This window comes from Notechis scutatus, chromosome 9, assembly GCF_049901735.1.
Source record: "Notechis scutatus isolate UNSWTSFEM ecotype Mainland chromosome 9, rNotScu1.2, whole genome shotgun sequence".
Taxonomy (NCBI): Eukaryota; Metazoa; Chordata; class Lepidosauria; order Squamata; family Elapidae; genus Notechis; species Notechis scutatus.
Genome location: NC_142017.1, coordinates 13572436 through 13592239, shown reverse-complemented (window position 1 = coordinate 13592239; position 19804 = coordinate 13572436).

The window sequence follows — 19804 nt, the reverse complement described above, 5'->3', positions numbered from 1 at the left end:
TTTTGCATAGTTTGATTAAATTTGTTTAAGTTTGCTGAATAAGCCCCAGAATATAGCATACTAAGCCACAAGCTATGGTTCACTGAACACAATGCCTAACTTCATACAATATGCTAAGCCAAATCCAAATAAGACATATTACAGCTTATACAATATATGATTCCAGACAGTGAACAAGAGTCTTACTTTCTCAAGCTTAGTGTTATCTATGTGAGAAAAGTCAAGATTCAATTCAACTGTACAATGTTATTCAAAGAATCTGATTCAAATTTGCAGCTCAACTTTGTCATTTAAATTAAGGTGATTCAGAGGTTCAGTTTGATACATGAGTCTGCTACATGCCTACAGAAAACCCACTGAAAGTTTACCTTGATTCAAAGGCATCTGATTTAGATTAGTATAAATATGGCTTCTCAATTTAGCTTAAGCCAGATAAATGAATTTATGGATGGATAGATAGATACAAGCAAATAGAAAAGAATTATGCACTTGCTCTGCTTCATATATTTATTTAATGAATATATTTATCCCGTCTTTATTGTTTTATAAGTAATTCAAGGCAACAAACCTGTGAGGTGAGCTGGGCTGAGAGAGATTGACTGACCCAAAGTCACCTAGCCAGCTTTCATGCTCGAATCAAAACTAGAATTCATCATCTCCTGGTGACTGGCTCAAAGTCACGCAACCATTTTTTTTTTTAATAAGGCAAGACAGTTCCCTGATTTCTAGACCTTTACCAATCTACCAACTTGACTTTGGGTTTTTTGTTGTTATGATTGTTTTGCTGTTCTTGATGTTTGTTGTTTGAACAAATATGAACAAAAAGATATATTTGCTGCTCTCGATGACTCTTCCTTCTGTATAAAATTAAAGAAAAATGTTTTCCTTCCCCAACAAAGTAATGAAATACTATCCTCCATTAAAAAACTGTAGAGACACATATAATTCTAAATCATTAACCATGAGCATAAACAGAACCAAGTCAATTTTTTAAAAAGAAAAATCTTGGAAAATATGGTGGAGCCTACCAAGAGGACGATGGAGCTAATTGCAAAGGTTATATTTTGGATTTCTGCTTTAAGCTGTTCATTATTTAAGCATTCCTTGACCTTTGTCCAATAGCTTTCCATATCAAGTGGCAAAATGAGATTTGTGGAGATGAAATGTGCAATCAAACACCATGTACATTTTCTTGAACTTATCCTTACTTAAAATGTGCACTCTAAGGGTTAAGTCTGCTGCTGGAGCACTGGCGACATAGGTGCTTTCCTGGAAAACACTCAACGATACCTTGAGGCATGTTTAGTATTAAAGGCTAATGCTTTAAGCAACAGGAAAGATTACTTTAAAATGGTCTCTTACTCCAGCTGACATTTAATTCACAATGTGCTTATTAATTTTGGATAACAAATAGTTTCTTTGGGATTGTTATTTGGTCAGGCAGCATTTGAGAATGACTTTAAATATAATTAAATTGTGACCGTAGACCACTGTCAACCTTGAAAAGAAAGTCAGAGATATTGAATGATCTAATATCTACATTAGAGATGCAACTTTTTTATTATTTTGGGGGGATTTGTTTTGAGATTTCCAGTTTCTTATAACAGTTTTAATTTGCTTTTAAAGTTTTAAATGAAAATGTGTCTGTCAGGTAATGCGGTGAAGAATACGGATGAAGTTGCAGGTTTCTTTCTGTTCTGTAGAATACTTGTCTATAAAGAGTCTCATTTTTCCAGGACATGGTTGTCTCATAGGGGGTGTTTTTTTGTCCCTTGAGGAAGAAGAAGATAGTTCGCTTCTCATCCAAGAAGCTTCATCAGTTGTGATGGCAGTGTGTGTGTGTGTGTGTGTGTGTGTGTGTGTGTGTGTGTGTGAGAGAGAGAGAGAGAGAGAGAGTGACAGTTGAGATTAGATGGTGAGGAAATGGAAGGATTGATTCTGACAGGATGGTGTGGGGAAGAGTTGTATTTCATTGCAGTCATCTGGTTGTTAGTACTCTCTCTGAGAGCCATTGAGGGTACTTGGCTCTGTACCCTGTATTTGTTCGGTATTTATAGACTTCTCTCTACTTTGCTGTCCAAACCATTTGTTTGTACTTTTCCTTCCTCTTCCTACCATTCTAATGATAGAATGTATTTATGCATTAGAATTTTTGTCTGAAATTCTATAGGGTTTGCTACCCAAGCAGAGGGTTGGACTAAAAGATCTCCACAGTCCCTTCTAACTCTGTTATTCTATTCCAGAATGGCCTTAATACAATCCCTGTCTTTGCCAATTAAATGGATCAAGGAACATGACTGGGGAGGGAGGAAAACCTCTGCTTGTAGCCCTAGACAGCCTTTGGTTAGACAAGAAGCATTGGATGGAAATTAATCAAGGAGAGAGCCAACCTAGAATTAAGGAGAAATTCCCTGACAGTTAAAATAATTAATCAGTGGAATGACTTGTCTTCAGATGTTGTGGGTGTGCCAATACGGGAGGTTTATAAGAAGAGATTGGGCAACTATTTCTCTGACATAATATAAGGTTTTCCCCTTAAGTAGGAACAGTGGCCTCCAACTTTTTGGGTACCAGGGACTGGTTCCATGGAGAAAGGTTTTTCCACAAACCAGAGGGGTTTTGCATGCTGCCTGCATTCTGCAGATGGCGCTTTGCTTGATTGCACCAGAGGAGGGCAGCAGTTATGTTAACAACTGGTTTACTGGTTGTGAGTGTGCGCCTCTTTGGGGCTGAAACACAGCTTCAAACATGCAGCTAATCTACTCAGGCAGCTCCGGTGAGTACAGCAGGCACCACGCAGAACACAGCTGGGCAGTGTAGGCAGGGGGAATGAGCCAGAAAGTTAGTTATATATGGACAGGATAGTGCAGGGGTGGGTGGATGGGTGTGATGACCCAGGGCATGGCACAAAGGCAACACAGTCAACTAAGCAATAAGAGTCCCTTTATTATCTCAAGCTTTGGCCCCAATGTCCAGATTATCTTCAGCTGGAGAAAAACTTTCCTAGGAAAAGCATTTAACTGTAGAAAATTCAGTCCAAAACAAGGTACACACAAACTGTAACTAAAAATCCAAACAAACCAAACTGAAGTAATTAGTTTGACAGGGCAGAAGAAGGAATTTTCAGACTTGAAAGCATGGCAAAACTCACACAGTTGGGAAGACGCCAGGAACACAGATAAGTCATGATGATATCAGATAAATTCACATTTGCTCCCAACAGCTTGTTGCATGCAGCTTGCCTTTTTTTTAATACACTGTGTTCCCAGCTGCAGCTAATGAAGGGAATCAGGGCCCTTTCCTCCCCCATAAGCCATGCAACTCACGCTGCTCCTTTCTTTGTTCCTCCCTGTGCGCCCTAGGATGAAGAGGGGGTGGGCCTGGATCTTCCTCTGAATTCCCTCTCCCCTGCTCTACCCAACTGGACTTTGTCCTTCCCCAGTTTCTTCTACAGCCAATGGAGCCACACTCCCACTCCCTGTCAGCTATTTAGCTTCCTCCTCCAAGTCAGATTCCAATGGGCATGACAGTAGGCCCAGCCAGTGATCACAACTACTGGTTCACCAGGCAGCAGCTCATCACTGGATTACACAGACTGATTGCTGACATGCTGCAGATTGGTTCCGATCCGCAGACTGGGGATTGGGGATACTTGGACTAGAAGACTTCCAAAGTCCCTTCCCTTCCAATTCTGCTATTCTGTTATTTTGTTAAATAAAATAATAGTTGGCTAGAGGAACATGTTTATTTTCTTACATATTTATTTATCAAATTTAGAGACCACCTTCTCTCTCATAGAATGATTAAGGGTAGTGTACAATATTTTAATTTGGTATAAAAACAGAATTAATATCTAAGTATTAAACTGATAAGACTTTCTCCAGGGAATCTTTTGTTCAGAGTATTCATTCTGCTCCCACAACTAATGCTGCATTCTCAACATTATTTTTCACTTTGTTTATTTTCCTCTTTCTTCCACATCTAGAATTCTCTGAAATTTCTCTTATAATGGTTCTCTTATGTTACATTATGTCTCTCAATTCTTATAAATGTTACATGAGAATATGATTTAATACCTTTTCTTACAGTATGTTGTTGGAATCACATTTACTGTGTTAGAAGGGACAAAATTGAGATTGTCAGCCTGGCTTTGCTTCAAGCTTTGCTTCAAGCTTGCTGCCAGCTGCCATGGAAACAAGGAGGGAGGATCCAAGGGGCATTTGGGAGAGGAAGTGTTCAGGTAGTGTGAGACTGGAATTGCTGGGAAATGATGGGGAGGCTTGGACTCAGAAGGCCAGCATGGGCTGTTTAACTTCATCAAGGCCAATCATCCTGGGAATGGCATGCACGGAGCACCTGGACCAGAGACGTTCCCAAAACATTTTCCTAGCCAATGATTGGATTCTGGTTGCCTGACTACTGGGCAGGTGGGCTCTGATTATTTTCAATTTGGGGTTTTTTTTTGTACACATTTGCTTCAGACCTTGCCTGATTTTTGCTGCAATCCTAGTAAAAGTGCCTCTTCTCTGAGCCTATGGAGTCAAGGGTTTCCTTTCCTAGGGATTGATCGGAGGCGGCCCTGACAGAGATGTATAAGGAACTTTCTCAAGTGCCCACCTAAACTTCAGTGAATCTTTTGGCACTGTGATCTGCTTCATGTATCATAGTAGTAAACTATGGCTTGTTTTAACCATAGTGTATTGATTAAGCAGTAGTGCCTGAGTTAATGCAAGGTTACTTGGGTGACATTGAGTTGAGTTTTATTCCCTGATAAATAAAACAAATGTCCATCAACTTGATCTGACTGTGGTGATAATTTGTAGTGTATCCAAGACACACTGCAAATTAATTGCATTCATTTCCTCCTCCTCCTCCTCCTCCTCCTCCTCCTCCTCCTCCTCCTCCTCCTCCTCCTCCTCCTCCTCCTCCTCCTCAACTTTGTCATTTTTAAAAAACTCACCAACCACAAACATTACATTTCCTAAGTATCTGAATTTCTGCTTAGTGCTTATTGTCTTATGAGAACAGTAAACCTTGGCTCAGGATTTTATTAGTCTAGGATCTTCCAGCAATCTCTGGTAGTCTTGGTAACCATCTCCAAATCTATAATTTGAAAAAAAAACTTTTTTTCTCCTCCCCCCCCCCCACTGTCAGCTTTCACAGGTGCTGTTTATTGTTGGAAGGATCAATGTTTTAACTACCTTACTTTTTGTTCTCACTGAAATATCCTTATCCTTCATGACCCCAAATAACATGGTTATTGCCTCTCTCCCTAGGACTCGCTTCCTCTTTACTTCTCATTTCTCATGGTAGTAGCTTAAGCCAAAACCAAACCAGCCACATTAAACTTTAGCACAGTGTTTGAACTGAGCCTTGTAATCTGATTAAGAATGGATTCGGATTAAGTGATCTCCAAAGTCATTCCAACTCTTACAATTTTATGATTCTATGAATTATCCCTATAAATCCTTTTTCTAGAGGGATTTGATGGCTATGCTATATTGACAATTGCATGTCTGGGGCAGAATGAGATTTTTTTTCCTCTCTATTATCTGTCTGATATATTTCAGATCCACTAGGAATGTTCTGGTGCTTCATTCCATTCTTCCACTAATGTTCATAACTTGCCTTATTTGAAAAAGGAAACCTATCTTTTTGTTTCTTTATTAACTATTCTCATTCTGTACAAGTAAAACCTATTGGAACTTTATGAACTTCTTCATAAAGATTTTGTTGTTGACCAACCAACAAATATGATATTTGAAAATCTCTTGTGTGCAGTGTCCTTTTTATGATACCCCAAGACATGCTCTGGTTGCCTTATTAATTTCTAAATATGAGGGCCACGTTGATAATTTTACATTTATTATTTTTAAGGGATGCTAACCCCAGAAGCACATATCAGATGACTAACTTCACCAAGATATACAGTTGTATAAAATTTTTAATCAGTTATGCCATTTTATTGCCTTTTTTGAACAACTTGTTGCACCAAAACTATTTCTCTTTTTTACTTTAAAGGCAGAATAGAACAGAACAGAACAGAACAGAACAGAACAGAACAGAATAGAATAGAATAGAATAGAATAGAATAGAATAGAATAGAATAGAACAGAACAGGAGTAGATTAGATTAGAGTAGAGTAGAGTAGAGTAGAGTAGAGTAGAGTAGAGTAGAGTAGAGTAGAGTAGAGTAGAATAGAGAAGGAATAGAGTAGAGTAGAGTAGAGTAGAGTAGAGTAGAGTAGAGTAGAGTAGAGTAGAGTAGAGTAGAATAGGATAGGATAGGATAGGATAGGATAGGATAGGATAGGATAGGATAGAATAGAATAGAATAGAATAGAATAGAATAGAATAGAATAGAATAGAATAACAGGGTTGGAAAGGACCATGGAGGACACTTTTGTCCAACCCTCTACTCAAGCAGAAGACACTATACAATTCCAAACAAATGGTTGTTCTTGAAAGCTGCCAGTGATGGAGCACCCACAATTCTAGGAGGCAAGCCATTCCACTGGTTAAAATGTCTCCTTGGTTGCTTCCCTCCTTGTTGAGTTCCCTTCTAGGTTGCTTCCCTCCTTGTTGAGTTTAGAATAGAATGAAGCTGGAAGGGACCTTGGAGGTCTTCTAGTCCAGACCTCTGCTCAAGCAGGAGAACCTACTTTAACCCAGACAAGTGGCTGTCTAGTTTCCATCTATTGTTTGTTTTGTTTTGTTTTTTTGTCTTGCCTGCTGGTGTTTTGAAAATAGGTTGACCTTCCTCTCTTCCTTGTGGCAGCCCCTTAGATATCAGAACACTGCTAACATGTCTCCCTCAGTCCTTCTTTTCAGAAGAGTAGACACACCCAATTCCTGCAACTGTTCTTCGTATGTTTTAGCCTCCAGCTCCCTTATCATCCCTGTTGCTCTTCTCTGGCTGGTCATAAGAACATAATAAAGATATTTGATATTTGAAAATGGGAAGCAAAAGACACATAGGAAGAAGGGCACTTAAAAGTTTTAAAAGTCCATCTCCAATTAAGCATTTTGCTCTTAAAAGTGGCTTCAAATCCTTGTGTATAACTATGTTCACCACTTGTCTTATGTGTGAAATGCACTGTCTATAACAGCTACAGTACACGGAAGGCAGGTAGGTCTAAATATAATACAGTTGTATTCTTGGTAGAAATAGGTGCATCTATTGAGCTGCTCCAGATGGATGACAAAACACTTCCACTCATTTTTGGAGATGTGACTACTAAAATCATCTCTTTCTGTAGCACAGTTTTATTTATGTAGATACTCCGTGTGGGGGGTGGAGATCTCTTCATATAATATGATTCCTCATTCATGTAAGTCAAGGATGTCTTTTGATAGACAAGTTTTTTCCATCAGAATCATAATTCTTTTAACTAAATTCAGTAAAGAGAAAATATCAGGAATATTACCTTGTCTGAATAAGTCTTTCTGCCTTTTCTATGCAATTGAGCCTTCATGTAGTAAAGCACACTTTTCTGCCACATGAATTGTATTGCAGCAATGAATGATAGTTGGCCCTGCCAGCTACTTAAGCAGGAAATTACTTGGAGACCATCTGCAAACCGCTATGAACTACTGAAAAAGGTAAGAGGGTTAACATAATCATAAATAAAAAGACACACTCTCTTAAATGTGAGAGGTGATGCTCTTAAACCAATACTGAAATGTGGGTGTGGGTGGGTGGGTGTTCCCATTCATCAGAGTGGAGCTGTCTTGTGTTTCTTTTCATAAGCAAATCTTTGCATACCATTAATCCATCCTACTATTTCAGTTTGTTATAAAAATGTGGATATTTTCATGCAGAAAATTTCTTAAGAGTTTATAAGGAAAGACAGGTAGGGGAAATGTCTACATCTTAATATAATTGATTTCAAACTTTCCATTTCTTTTTCAGTCAACTCTATGGCTCTATATTGTGGCAAGCAGCTAAATCATAGTCATAAAGCTAACTCTGTGGGAAATTTATGTTATTCCCTTTCCATCTGTTTAGGCCTTGACATATACAAGATATGCAATCATCGCTAACTTAGGCCATTATAGTCTATTTTCTATGCAACAGTCACGAGGGCAGACACACTGTGGCAGTTTTCCTAAGTCATAGAAATCAGTACACTGTTATATATTGCAGAAGAAAAACAACAACAAAAATGCAGCGTTGGTGAAACATTTCCATTACACTTCTTTACATGACTATTAGTTAATGCTGCAGCCTAGAGATTGCTATCATTTTATTTTTTGTTTTGCTTTGTTTCATTTAGCTTCCAAATTTTTCAAAAGGCAGCTGAAGTATTTTTTTTCCTACTAACCCTTTTGACAATATTTTTGGAGGTGGGGAGAGAACATACATTTGCACTGATTTAAAGAAATAGTATTAAAAACCTTCTGGACAGTTGGCAGGAAACACTCAAAAACACCTTCTGAAGCCTGTAGTAATCGCACTCAGAAACCAAGGAAAGCAGGGTTGCATACTCACAAACTTAATCGATAGAAAGGTGCTGCTTTTTCTTAGTACCAGCCTGCTAAGAAGAGTCTGGAAACTAGTTTAGCTTATTTTGAGTCAAGCTTTATAGAATCTTTAAACCTATGGATCTATTAAACTGCCAAGAATTCTCTAAGATTGTAGGCCATATATGTAATCAATGAATAAATAAATTTCCAAACTGCAGTTGATAGATTAAAACGTCTTCAAATATTTTAAAAAAAACATTATGTATTTTTTTTATAAAATCCATCCAACCAGCTACAGTATATTACAGATATTGGAAAGAAGGGGAGAGGGAGGGAGGGAGAAGAAGGGAGTGAGAGAGGAAGGGAGAGAGAGAGAAAGAAAGAATACAATATATTAGAAATGGCCCTTTCTTCCTCTTTCAGTGACTCACTGAGTAGAAATTCCAGCTAAGTGGCAGAGTCCTTGATGCTTTTTGAACTTGGTTGTTTTCTTGGGATGGTTCATTTCCAAAACTAGATAACAACATCAGTTCTAGTAGGGAATCATGTTGCTCTTATTTTAGCTAGCTGACTTCTTGGTCCCCTTAATTTTCAGTGTTACTGGGATTTTATTGGGGGTTTTGGCATGACCTTTCTAAGCTATAGCAGACCTTCAGGTCACTGACACCTGAATTTTTTATATGACCATGTTTCTAACAAAGGTGTATTTTACTGATCTTATGTGAGATGTCCAAGAAATTAGCTTTTAGCCTTACATTGGCATCATACATTCTGAATTATGCTGTGAACTTTATTTTCTAGAAGAAGAGCTGTTTAAGACATCAAGGCTGCTTGGTTGTTGTTTTTCCCCCCTTTTTTAACTTAGTCTTGTACTGAAAATACAAATTGGCAGAGTAAGTTGCCAGCAAACAGAATAAATAACAGAGATAATTTCAGACAGTGCAGAATCACTTCCTGGAATTCATTTCTGCAACAAGCTATTGAATCAAGGAGCACAGGCAGATTTTAGAAACAGCTGGATAATTTCCAGCTCATTAACAATATTTGTGCCTCTGCAAAATGTAGGTTTAGCACAAATCTCATGATTCAGGATGTTAAACAATTGTGTCTTGTTCTATCATATTGATTCCTTCCCTGAGCTCGTAACAGATTTTACAAATGACTGAGAACTTTACCGAAGGGAAAAAGAAGAAGTTTTGACACCTTGTGTGTCTGGTTAAAAAAAAGTTATTATTTTATACTTGTTTGGGTTCACTGCATACCTCAAGGTATAGTTCAGAAATATAATCAGTAGAAGAGACAGATTTTTTAATAGTTTTGCTGCAAGGGCATGCACCTCTCTGTGTATGCTTGTATGTATGAAGATGAACATAGATATTTAATTCTTGAATTTTGTTTTTGCTTTTGTCCAAGTTAAATTCTATTCTTCTGTATTCCATATTCCATGTTGGATGCATGTGTGACATGTCTTAACACAAGAATTAAGCTACAACTTGCCATCAGAAAAGGATTACAGAATGGGCATCAACACCCACCAAGATTAGGAAGAGGAAAACTACCTAGCAAACACAAGAAGGTAGGGGTGTCAAACTCGATTTTATTGAGGGCCACATCAGGGTTGTGTTTGATCTCAAGGGGCCAGGTGGACATGGCCATGGTAGGCATGGCTAGCTCAATGGCACTCGTGTCAGAAGCTCCTGTGGTGGCCTGAGCACTGCCAGCAAAAATGGAGCATGGGAGAGCTGTGCATGGCCCTCCTGAGCTCTATTTTTGCTGGCAGAGGGTTGCATGAGGCTGTTGCAGCTGAAAATGGAGCTCGGGAGAGCCCCTCATGGCCCTACTGAGCTCTGTTTTCACTGACAAAAGCACCTTGGGCTGGTCCTTTGCTGTTTCCAGGGTGGCTGCGCAGGCCAGATCTAAGTACTTCGCAGGCCAGATCCAGCCTGCAGGCCTTAAGTTTGACATCCTTGCTATAAGGCAATTCAAATATTTCAACCAAAGTACTGATTAAAAGATAAAGGTGAAGGTTCCCCTCGCAGATATATGCTAGTCATTTTTGGCTCTAGGGGGCGGTGCTCATCTCCGTTACAAAGCCGAAGAGACAGTGCTGTCCAAAGACGTCTCCGTGGTCATGTGGCCGGCATGACTAAACACTGAAGGTGCATGGAACGCTGTTACCTTCCCACCAAAGTGGTCCCTATTTGCATTTTTTACACGCTTTCGAACTGCTAGGTTGGCAGAAGCTGGGACAAGTAACAGGAGCTCACTCCCTTACGCAGCGCTAGGGATTCGAACCGCTGAACCGCTGACTTTTCTGACCAACAAGCTCAGTGTCTTAGCCATTGAGCCACTGCATCCCTTTTAAGTACTGATTACTAAGAGTTTCATTGCACTAGAAAAGATCCAGTTTGTTGTAATGGTTAAGACACCAGGCCAGAAACCAAAACAACATGAGTCGTAGTCCTTAGACACAAAGCCAGTTGGATAACCTTGGGCCAGTCACTTTTTCTCAGCCCTAGGAAGAAGGAAATAGCAAACCACTTCCGATATCTTATAAAAAGAAAGGACTGAAAGAACCAAATCCAGGAAGTCACCAAGACTTAAAGGCATGTGTGTGCGTTCACACACACAAATGTATATGACACATCACAGCACATTAGAATTATTCTATCATGAGATTATGCAATCATAGCATCTGTGAAGAAAAAATAGATGAGAGTCAAAGTACAAGTTCATTTTATACAAAGTAAAGACTTTAAGTTAAGCTCCTCTCAACCCAATTGATATATCCCTCATGGGCTTTTTTGCAGCCATAGCAAAGTGTTATTCTTAGTATTGGAAGTGATGTGTAATGTGCAGCTTCCTTCTTCCAGCATTTTTAAATTTTATTTTGGGATTTTTTTTAATGTAATGCAACGTGACAGGTGAGCTCAGTTTGATATCCTTGGTCCACCTTTAACTTTAAGCTGGAAATTGGCTTAATTGAACATGACATTGCATAGATTTTTTCCCCCCAACAAAATGATAGTCCCAATGTTTTTTACATGTGACTTATTTGAAGTATTTATATCCTATCTGCTTTTCCGGGTTGGCTCACAATCTACTTAAAATGCAATAAGGTAGATAAAGAATCATTAAAGGATCCCTTCAGGCATTCCTCTAACAAGTTCTCCGAGCTATCATTATCTTTCTTTGAGTCACAGAAGATTCCTCACAGTTCTAAATAGCTATTGGAGCAACTGCCTACAGTCTTAGTGAATTACACCCTCTAAAAGCTGCAGATGCTTCTTCCTCTTCTATTCCCATGCTTCTAGTCCCTGAAGATTCGGTGGGCAGCAAAGATGTTTCCATGAATTTTGCTGACTGGCACTTGCTACTGACTCTGATGAGTGTACACTCATAAATCTATTGGTGCATAAATCTTCCCTCCTCTTTTTAAAGACTCAGACTGCTTTAAAACAGAAACAAGGCTACCCATGTTCTGTTTTTGGAAACCTACTTCCATTAGTAATTTTATTGCAGAGATGGTTCCCCAATCAGCTATCCATTCTGTGAGTGAGAGCTTCAATCCTCTGAAAGGCCTTAATAATATATGTAAGAGCATTTGACTTGCAATAGTGATATTATTGATCTAACACCATTAAGGTTTTCAGGATATATTTCTTTCAAATACATACACATTACAAACCTACTAATTGTTTCTCATTGACCCATATGTTCAAAAGAAAAAGCAGGCCAAGGAAGATGCTTAGTATGTTTTAAGTTGGCTTGTGTATCAACAGGTATCTATGCACTCCAGCCCAGCCCAACCTTTACAGTTAGTCCTCAACTTAATAATTGAGCCCCAAATTTCTGCTGCTGAGACATTTGTTTAAGTGAGTTTTGTCTCATTTTATGATCTTTCTCACTGCGGTTGTTAAGTAAATCACAGCAATTGTTAAATTGGCAACACAGTTAAGTGAGTGAGGCTTCCCCATTGACTTTACTTGTCAGAAGGTCATAAAAGGTGATCACATGATGACCCTGGGACACTGCAACCATCACAAATAGGTGTCATGCCCTTGTTAGAGTCGACTCTGAGAGAGGAGGAACAGGTGTGGCTCCAGAGGTTGTGGAGGAGGCTTGGGGAAGGGCAGAGGCTGGCTAGGCAGTCAGAGGAAGAACCAAGCCCATCCCCTCTGCATCCTAGGACATGCAGGGAGGAACGGAGAAGGAAACAACTTGGCTTATGAGAGAGGAAGTGGCCAAGATCCTCCTCGTTGGTTGCAGCTGGGGAGAATAGAATATAAGGGAGATGGTTAAAACACAGCATTGCTAGAAGCAAAGCATGTTTTATTTTGGGCTGAAGTTATCTTGGTTGGCGTCTTTCCAACAGACTGTGCCTTGTTATCTCCTTGAAGTTGGTAATTACTTATCCTGGTCTGTTGTGGAAATTCCTTCATTGTAGTTTGTTTTAGTTTTTTATTTCACCTTCATCTGCTCATTGAGTTTGGACTGTATTGCTTTCTTTTGAAGACTATTTTTGAATATGTTTTATCTCCAACTGAGAATTATTAAACAGTGGGGCCAAGCTGGAGGCATTAAAGGACATTTGTTTACATTTTGGATTTTATTACGTTTGTGTTACACTCCAGGTCATATAATAGAAGTCAGTTGCCAAGTGTCTGAATTTTGATCACGTGACCATGGCGACAGTGCAACAGTTGTTAAGTGTGAAAAAGGATCATAAGTCACTTTTTTCCAGTGCCGTTGTAACTTTGAACAGTCACTAAATGAACTGCTGTAAGTCGAAGACTATCCATACATGGAAGTGTCTATGCCTGCAACTTTGAAGATGCCAATCGATGGATTCATTTCTTTGTGCAAAAAAAATATGTATGTTAGCAATTGAGACATTATGTAATAAATAGGAGATTCCCAGAAATGAAGTGCCATTGATGATATTTTAGTACTTGGGGAGAGGGGGAGGAAATGAGCAGGTTAGGTATTTATTTATTTATACACTTTAACCAAGAAGATGTTGGCTTTTCTTTTTCTTTTTTGAAAATTGTAGCTAAGTGGCAGGTGCCGGATTTACTGCAAACTAGCATGAAAAATCAGTAAAACATTTCAGATCTAAAAATAAGCCTTCAGGCAAAGTCTGGAGGAGGAAAATAAACTTTGTTAAAAGCACATTTAGATCCATTTATGAAATGCTAGAAAGATGTCCCCTTATCCTTTTTCTTTCATCTTTCATCTTTTATTCACTAATAGACAAATCTGCAATTGGCTTTGGAATTTCACTCCCAGACAGTCTGGTTTAAAACCTAACCTGATTTTGTTTGGAAAGAATATATATGTATATATATATATATATGTAGGTCTAGGTGTGTTGAGGTCTTTTCCTGTGTAATACATATGTATGTATGTATGTATGTATGTATGTATGTATGTATGTATGTACCGTATTTGCCGGCGTATAAGATGACTTTTTGCCCTGAAAACATGCCCCAATTGGGGTCGCTTATATGCCGGGTCGCTTATATATAATTGGAAGCACTAGGCACTTTGCGCACCATAGGTGTGTTCTCCAGCTCAGAACGGCTCGCACCGGAGCTCTGATTCCGTGCGCTCAGTCGCGTTGCCTCGGGAAGATGCTGCCATTGCATCTTCCTTTGCCTTTCCCTTCCCGAGCAACGGGACTGTATGTACTCAGCGCCGCGTGCGAGCCTATGTTCTGTATGTATGTATGTATGGAAGGCGTATGAGTATATAACAAACTATATTTTGAGTGGAAATGTTGGGGTCGCTTATACGTATATACGTATGTATGTATGTATGTATGTATGTATATGTATATGTATATGTATATGTATATGTATATGTATATGTACGCATGTATATTTTCTAAGGCATTTTATTTTTTTTTTTTTTTTTTTTTTAAAACAAGTTTTATTAAAAGTTTCAACAACAAACAAATCATTACATATTAAATCTTTCCCTGTCTTTCTACAATAATTTCCCCAATATTCTCATAAAACACAAACAAACACAAACAAACATAAAAAAAATCTTTTAGTAAAGCATTTTAATCTGCTGTACAATATCTTAACTCCAATAAAATATTTTAGCATTATTTTACTTATTATTATTTATTACTACATATTGGTATACATAGCGTTGATTTTGACTTCTGTGGGTAGGTCTGCATAAAAATAATTTAAATAGAAAAATATAGAATAATCACATGATTTATAAATTAATGTGGGGAATTTCTAATGGGTTGTTCCCCTAGAACAACTTTAAAAAACATTTTTCTCTCAATTATTTACAAATATATTTATGGATTAAGATGGAAAAAAAGCCCTTCTTATTCAAAATTTCAAATCTAGCTAAAGACTAGGAACGTTGAATTCAAAAATATACCAGGAAGTTGGTTGGCATAGAAGTTGCAAAAAGTAAAAGAAAAGAAAGTAATATTAAAATTATAAGAAAGAAATGCTGTTATAACAGATAATGTACATAGGTGAAAAGTGTTTCATCAGTACTATACATCAGTATTATATTACTTTATGTAAAGGTCAAGAAATTTTGAAAAAAAAAGTGATGAATATATATTATATATATAATTTATTGAAGATAACAGAGAATTAGAGACAATTTTTCAATGCATTTATAACAAGTCAAGTTCATGAAATTAAGGGCATTTTCAGATGATTTGCTATTTGTTTTACAAGATCCAATAGAGGGAATAGAATTTGGTATGTTATCAGGTTTTGAGATTAATAATCAGAAGACAATATTAACAAAACTATTAAATTAAAAGATCAAACGGAGAAAGCTAGTTTAAAGATGGAGAAAAATATAATGGTTCCCAAGCGAAAATATTTTGTTTTGGCTACAGAATCCCCTCTATCTCAAATCCCCCCTCAGTATCCCTCAGGTCCAGTGTGGCAACACTGAAGCAGTCAGAAATGCCTATGGTCAGGTTAGCTTCAGAGTCTGACAGTTGCAGGATCTAATCTGGGTTGGTCTGCTAGAGAGAAGATCCTTGAAGATGGGCTCCAACACGAATCCGAAAGCTCGGGAGACAAAATCTCTGATCCTGATGACTGACCCAGAAATGGAACCTGCATGGAATGAAAGCTTTGCCATCCCTAACCCTGACCATCTTACAAGTCCAAAACAATTACCACTGAAATGTCAAACTTTCAAAGAGGAGAATGATAAATCCTTTCTCTTGCTTTGCTACCTTTATATAACAGGACCAGACTGTGAAACCCAGGAGAACAGAGCACCCTCCCACATTAGTGCCAATCTACAAATTGGAGCTTCCCCATAATGCACATTCTACCCCATTAAAGATGAAATGGTGTGCTATATCGTCTGAATGATAGAATGTGCTGTCTAGCATCCATTAGCACATTAATACTACATGAAGCCATTATGCTGTTTCCATCTCACTCTTAACATAATGGGTGATAATATGGGGGAAAGAAATTCAATAGCTTGGTTCTCCAGGGGTGGGGAGAAGATTTTGCATAACTTGGAACATTTTCCACACTTTGACAGGACTGGATCATTCCTGGTGTTGTAGGATGTAGAATACAGTAAGAGGAAAGAATGATTCCTATTACTCACATAAAGAGTCCATGTGGAAGCCTTCATTCAAGCATTGCTTATTCTGTGTGCTTTGTACTTCTGAATTTACCTGGTAGCTGTCATATTCCTAAACCTTACAAATCTGAAGTTTCCAGCAACAGTCACCTGAAATGGAGTCAATCTTTTAAATCTGTGGGAACATCTTGACCAAGCCTTCTAACTCAATGGGGTGAATCAACAAGTCCTCCAGAGAAAGTGGAGACCCTGCATTATTACAGTTGGTTGCACAGTCAGTCAGATGTTTAGACTGGACTTTTTTGTCCACCTACTGAGTCCTTCCCAAGGATCTGAGATCAGCAGTGGTTGTTTTTAATAGTATTAAAACTATTATTACAGGATGTAAGCTGTTCCAAGCAAAGCTGCTTCTTGCAATCAACTGGCTGTGATTTGTCAATGCTGACGATATTCAAGTTGTGCTCCAGATGTTTTGGGATTGCACCCAATGCACTTATTCATATCGATACTATCTTTGCTTTCTTTTGCCACCGTTGTTAATAATAGAGCCTTGTTTCTCGGTTTTCAGTCTTTACATATTTTCAATGGACGAACACCTTTTCTTCTGGTAGTGCTGCAACTGCTGTCTCTAGTTCTTCAGCCATCAGTCCTGATTCCTTTAACCCATTTGTTCGGGATGTCCAGGAATTCCAACATCTAATGAGGTCCTTGTTGACCCAAGTGATGACCAATACTACATTGGGGTTCTGTAAATTATATTTTAGCATATTATTTATGGGAGAGACACTCTTCATCTCACTGCTCAGGTGAGACCTGTCCAATATGAACCCTTTTTGGGCATAGCTTTTATCTTCCTCAGAGCACAAAGCCTCACAACCTCATCAAGGTAGTGTCACATACTGATGAGATGATGATGTGTTAGTAATCTACAATTAGATTCACAGTCTAAGACTAGTGGAAACTTAATAATTTACCTCCTAACCAAGAACCTGAAAGATTAAGGAAGCATTTAAGAATATTATTATCATTTTTCTTATTTTTTCATCTTTCTCACCTCTTATCTTTCCCACTACCTTCTCCTTTTGGTATATTATGATTTGTTAATTGTTGTTTGTATCTTATGATTCATGATCTATGACTTATTACTTCGTTGTTTGTATGTACACTGGGAGCTTATGCACTGGAGACAAATTTGTGTGTCCAATCACACTTGATCAATAAAGTGTTCTATTCTACAAGATATTCTATAGGCCAACCGATTCCCAATTATCTTCTGGATAAGTCATCTAGTGTTTTGATGCCATAGGATGCAGTACAATTTTGAACAATGAATAAAACCCTTCATTCGGAGAAAAAAAACCCAGTAGCCTTTCTTAATTTAGAAACTCTAGATCTTATCTAAAATATATTTGGTATGGCTGATACCTTTTCTAGAATCCCTGGAAAGCCACTTGTCCCTCAGCATGGAATGTTTTGAATCAGCTTCCTATGTTTTGAATGGCAATTGCTGGGATCGGAGAAAAGCAGGTGGCTTTGAAAAGGGACTGATGGAAGCCGTGGAGTGTTCATATGACTATTTTTAGATTTGACCAATTGTTTTGAAAAGCTCCAGCTTGTTTCATCAATGACAGTTTCATTGAGGGTAAAGACTTAAAACAATCAGCTTCTCGGCACTAGCTTTGAGTGCTTAGTCGGATGAGCAAAGCTCAAGCAAGCAATAAATCAGCATACCCCAGCTCCTAATGACCTAATTTGGCATGCCAGGCAGAGGAAGAATTTATAAGGTCTGGGAACTCCTGTCTTCCCCCACCAATCTCTCCAACTTGGGTATTACAAACAGGACAATCTGGTCCTCTGGAGTAATTTTCTGACTTTGAACAGCAGGATTTATTCCAAGTGGGGGTTTCTTTTTTCCTTTCCTTCCCCCCCACCCCCATATAATGTCTCTCACAGGGATAACTGATTATCGTACCTTGCTACTCCCAGGGGCAATGTTGTCCTTATTTTAATATTCAGTATTAAATATTCAAAAGTATATTGGTCTTGGATCATAAATAAATTAAACAAATGTTTCTCTAGCAATTGCACATTTTAGCTCCTTCAAATGGCACCTCGTTGCTAGAGAATGCCCAGGATTGTGGAAGTCATTTCTTTAAAAAAAAATAATAATAATAATTTGGGAATCAGTATGCAGGTAAGCCTTGACTTATGACCTCAGTTGAGCCCATCATTTTGGTTGCTCGGTGAGACAGTTAAGTGAGTTTTGCTCCATTTTACAATCCTTCTTGCCACCGTTGTTAAGTGAATCACTGCAGTGGTTAAGTTAGGAACCCGTTTGTTAAATGAATCTGGCTTCCCCACTAACTTTGCTTGTTAGATGGTCGCAAAAGGTGATCACATGACCCCGGGACACTGCAACCATCATAAGTATGAACCAATTGTCAAATGCCTGAATTTTATCACGTGACTACAAGGACGCTGCAATGGTCGTACGTGTGAGAAAGGTCATCAGTTCCTTTTTTCAGTGCCATTGTAATGGTTGAAGAGTCACTAAATGAACTGTTGCAAGTCGAGGACTATCTGTATTTCTTGAAGAAATAGCTCAAGGAAGTGAAACTTGGTTTATAAACACATAACAAGGTGCCATTAACCAAGTGTACTTTGATATTTTCTGCTTATACGTGTAAGATTATCAGTTCCACCTTGACTCCTTTCTCCTGATATTTTGGTTGGGTATAAGATGTTTTCTTTTTGAGGGAGGCAGGAAGGATGGTAAAATAAAATGCTTGTGGCAATTACAAAGTTCACAGTTATGCCCACACTCTATCGTCGTCGTCATCATCATCATCATCATCATCATCATCATCATCATCCTCATTTTAGCCATTGTCCAACCACTGCAGGATGAAGACATCTTCCTCATGCTTCCAACCTATCCAGTCCTGAGTTTTCTGTTTGTCAGTTGGGCCCACAGTACTTGCTGGTGTCATGGATCCATCTTGTTTTAGATCTGTTTCATGGATGCCTTTTATCAAGTGGGAGCATATTCTATGACTGCCTTGGTCCACCTGCCATCAGTTTTTCTTGCTATGTGACCAGCCAGGAGTGGGGTTGAACATTTTTAGCAAAGGTTTCTCTGCCCGGTTGCTGGATGGGTGTGGTCATGGTGAGCGTAGCCTATTTGGCCTCCTGTACCAAAGCGGGAGGGGGTGTTTTTGCCTTCCCGGGGATCTGAAGGTTTTCCTCAAGCCTCCCGGGGGGGGGGAATTGCCTCCCTGGGCTCCGGAAGCTTTCTGGAAGCTGAAATTCCAGGAGGCCCATTTTTCACCCTCCCTGAGCCTCCATGTCGGTCCTGCACTTACCTACATCCAAAACAAGCCATGTGGGGACTCCTGGGAGGGTGGAGTGGGGTGGGCAGGGCCAGCCAGGAGTGGGATTTGGGTTTTTTTCCAAACTGCACAGAACCTTAGCTAGGGGCTCTCCCGAACCCCTGCGAACCCTCAGCAGCCTACCACTGTGACCAGCCCATTTCCATTTCAATTCTTTCACTCTCTTGATGATATCGATACTTTCGTTTGTTCTCTTATCCATGTGCAGGTCTTTCTATCTTGTCTTGTAATGCTGAGCGTGCAACTTTCCATGGCTCTTTGCTCCACTCGTAGCTTTTGTATCGATTGTGAGGTTACTGTCCATGTTTCACTGGCATATGTTAGAGCAGGTAGCACACCCTGATTCAAAGCTGT